The sequence below is a fragment of the Lactuca serriola genome, chromosome 4 (assembly GCF_051521515.1).
Source record: "Lactuca serriola cultivar US96UC23 chromosome 4, Lser_US96UC23_V15, whole genome shotgun sequence".
Classification (NCBI taxonomy): domain Eukaryota; kingdom Viridiplantae; phylum Streptophyta; class Magnoliopsida; order Asterales; family Asteraceae; genus Lactuca; species Lactuca serriola.
In genome coordinates, this window is record NC_136411.1 from 95,744,274 (window position 1) to 95,748,472 (window position 4,199).

The window sequence follows — 4,199 nt, forward strand, 5'->3', positions numbered from 1 at the left end:
CGCGGCTAGGTTTTCAAATGCGACGTTTTGCGATTGGAAATCAAGGGGAGAGACCTGAGGTGACAGGATGGGTGTTTGGAGGTAGGGATTGCTTTAACAGACGACTTTGACAAGGGTTAGATTAATGGTGGTTCGTCTTCGAGATCGATTTAGATGAAACTATGCAGAAGAATTTGATTTTATCATCATTTTGTCTTCCATGTCTACGTCGCGGTTCAGAGAAGACAAACCGACGGAGGTCAATCGAAATCCATCTCTCTACCACATCATATATGCTTCGAGATCTGGAGACGAAACGAGATATGTTCGTGTATGTGTGTTTTCATCTTTGAAGGCAATATATCGATTTCTTTCCCCTAAATCTAGTTAAAATCTTCAATGGTGGTGGTGATATTTTATTTTTATGAAAACTGTAACTATAAAGGTGTGTTTTGATTTCGGAAGTAGGTGTTCATGGATTTATCATTTCTAACGTGGTGTTCATGGATTTCTGAAGTGGTGTTCATGGATTGTATTTTTTCCTTTTTTTTTGAAAAGAAACGAAGCAGTGGTGGGTGTGGAGAGAGAGAGAAAGAAAGAGAGAGAGTTTTGGCTTTTTAAAATTTTAAATTTTTTTTTCTTTTAATCAGAAAAATATTTAAATAAGTAAAAAACTTAAAAAAGAAAAAAGCAAGGGCAAAATTCTCTTTATAAAAAAGTTCAAAGCAAATTGCACGCAACTAGCAACAAAATGAAAAGTTTGGACATCTGGTGCTAGTCCAAACTCTTTTGGACCAAAGTGACTATTTTCAGCTAACCATAGGGACCATTTGTGCAGTTTTGTCTTATTATTAATTAATTTTAAAACCACTTAACTGAATTTTAGTTATTATAAAAAATAGTTTTTGGAAATCTTTTAGTAATTTTACATTTAGATTTATGTTATTCTACATTTATTATATTTAATATTTTTTTTAACTTTTGTAAAAAATATACATTGAGTTTTTCTTAAAACTTTATTTGAGATTTTACTTTAAGTTTAAATTTTATACTATATTTTTAGGTTTATTTAATATATTAATTTAGGTTATGCATTTAACAATATATTGAAGTTACTGATAATTGAAGATGTCTTTTATTTATGATAATATTTATAATTAACAACATATTTAAGTTAGAAAATATATTATATGGAAATATAAATAGTTGGGAGCTTCAAATGCATGAAGTTTAAGGAAAAATGTTTGCTTTATTATATATATATATATATATATATATATATATATATATATATATATATATGTCCGCGCAAACGGCAGCGATAAACAAATTTTTTAGTGAATAATTTTCTCACTACAAGAAAAATGACTTACAATCACACCAAAAAAATGTGACCATATGCATATAGTGACATTTTATTTTTTTCACTAAAAGTGTGACGGAAGGTGACGCCATTGTATGGGTCTTATGGTCACTTTAAAATGTAGTGTCCGTATGATATGAAAACATGTGGCCGTATTATAAAAGTGTGGCAAATGTGTACGAAATTTTGTTCCTTAAATATCCAATATTGTAGCGTTAAACAGTCAGTAGTCACATTTATTTAGTAAATGTAGTGAATGTATATCACCTTGCGACATTCATGATGTTTTAGTGTAGTTGTTTTCTTTTATATTGTCACACAGTTTAAATTTTATAAAGACTATTGTGTATCTTTTGTAAACATGTAATTACGGTAAATGTGACCATGCTTACTAAATGGCCACATATAATTACTTCCATAAGTGGCGAATTGCTAATTATTAGTCACAAAAAACAATCAATTTTTGTGACTATAACCTATCATATAGAGACACACAATTAAATGAAATACAATCAGAAGTATTATAAAGACACACATTTTGTTAAAATTAAGGACTATTCGGTATCGTATTAAGACTCTTGGGTATATTTTAGACACATATAATTACGGTGAACATGTCCATGTTCGGTAAATGTACACATATAATTAATGATGTAAGTGACGATTTGCTAGTATTTAGTCTCAACAACAATCAAATATGGTATTTATTTGCCACATAAATTGTTTTTCATGTTGTTATTGTTTAACTTAGTCACATAAATTTTAGAAAAAAACATCATCTTAAAACAACTGTAGATTCATAATTCTTGTATATTATGACTATTGTTAACCATTTAACCACACGTTAAAAAATGATGTAAAGTAACCATTGTATAATTTTAGAGACATTGAAAACCTATAAAACATGGCCAAAATTATATTAAAGCCACAATAATTTAATTTTTATTGTTACTTTTTCTATATTGTAGATACATCAAAATAATATATATAAATGAAAGTAACCAAAACCGACAGTATGAAACAATATCAAAATTCAGAATCAGATATTATCAATAATTAAAATCCAAATCCATACATTAAATTCGTAATTAAAATAAAAAATAAATGAAAATTATACTATTTGCAAGTATTAAAATATAATAAATAAATCAAAAACATCATAAACCAAAAACTATACATAACTAGGCATTCATCTTGTTGGTATTGGTCCTTGTCTTCATGAGAAGGCTATTGCTTGATATAATAGTTTCCTTGTGCTTCTTTAAGTTTTGAAGTTGTCTTGAGGTGATTTTATATTTGATACCTATACCAACAACATTGAAACAAAATTGAATAAATAAAAGACATAATAGAGTAGTTTACGAAGGAAAAAAAACTATTAATGTATGATTCTTAATCATAGTAGAAACAAGGGAGTTAAAAACTTACTATGTTCCAACAATTCGATTGGTATTTACTTCCGTTTGATCCACTCCAACAATCTTCAATAGACCAAAATCAGAAATCTTAGGGTTCACATCAAAATCCAACAAAATTTTACTAACCTTCAGATCACGATGAATGATTCTTAATCTTGAATCTTCATGTAAACTAGAAAAAGTTTCCCCATGCTCCGCATGGGTTGGAGTATTCAAGTTCTTCGGACTTCATTGTAGTTTTTTTGGGGAGTGAAAGTGGAAAGTGAAATAATTGACGAAAACTATCATATATATATATATATATATATATATATATATATATATATATATATATATATATATATATATATATATATATAACATGGTGAAAATAGATATTAGAATTACATAGGTTGTTTATTTACATACTATTCTGGTTTTAGTAGCCTTTTCTGGAACTACAAGGAGATCAAAAAATTCACAAACCATTTGCATACTTCCCGTCATTGAGTAAGAAAAAACCTGGCATAGATTCTAGCCCAGCAGTTGGAAATTTAATCTCCTGTGGTTGAAAGTTGTGGAGTAAAACTCCATAGAAACTATAGACATGAATTTTTTTTGCATCTTCCATCTATAAATAATAATAAGTAATGAACTAACTCAACATCAAGTGTATTTCATCCTTCAAAGCTATTTGAGTTGCTTCTTTTGCCTATTAATCGCAAACTTTAACTTTCAGTTTTAGATACTTTATTGTTGTTATGAATCTATGTCAAAATAACAAACACATTTTAAGCATTACTGTTGACTATACATGACAATCTGATCAAACGGAAACATTTAATTGAAAAAAAGCATAAAATAAAACTAAGTCCAAGTTGACTGAACAATATTCTGCCCCACGAGCGTTGTCGATTCAGTCAACTTTGTAAAGGGAAAGTTGAAAACAATAGAACCAAAATGCCATTTCAAAGAGAAAAGAATGAACAACTTACAAGAAGCTGGTATTATTCCGCCTCACAAAAAAGCTCTGAACAATATTCTGCCCCACGAGCTTTGTTGATTTGATTATCTTGAATGAGGCCACCGAACATCACTGTGTAAGACACGGCGTTCTTTTCGGGCATCGTCATGAAAAGTGTTTCTGCTTCAGAAACCAGACCTTCTTGTATATATTCTCTAATCATAGCAGTCCAGGAAATAACGTTTCTGTAAGGCATTTTGTCGAACACTTCTCGGGCTTCCTTTACCATCATGTTCTTCACATAGCCAGAAATCAAACCGTTCCAAGACACAGTGCTTCTTTTAGGAATTTGTTCGAACAGATTTCGGGCTTCATTGGGTTGGTTGTTTTGGAAATAACATGCAACCATGGAGTTCCAAGACATGGTGTTTTTTTCCCGTAAACCATCGAATACTTGGCAGGCATTGTGAATTTGGCCAAGGCGGCCATACCGTGC

General features: G+C 30.0%; 1 long non-coding RNA gene across 1 annotated transcript; it reads right to left on the reverse strand.

The window, feature by feature from the left end:
- Positions 1–2,371: 2,371 nt before the first annotated feature.
- Positions 2,372–3,028, reverse strand: LOC145100258 (uncharacterized). The gene is made up of 2 exons (XR_013704933.1): positions 2,771–3,028; positions 2,372–2,645 (listed from the first exon to the last, which is right to left on the reverse strand). It is a non-coding gene; the product is annotated as an uncharacterized LOC145100258 (long non-coding RNA).
- Between the last annotated feature and the right edge of the window lie 1,171 nt (positions 3,029–4,199).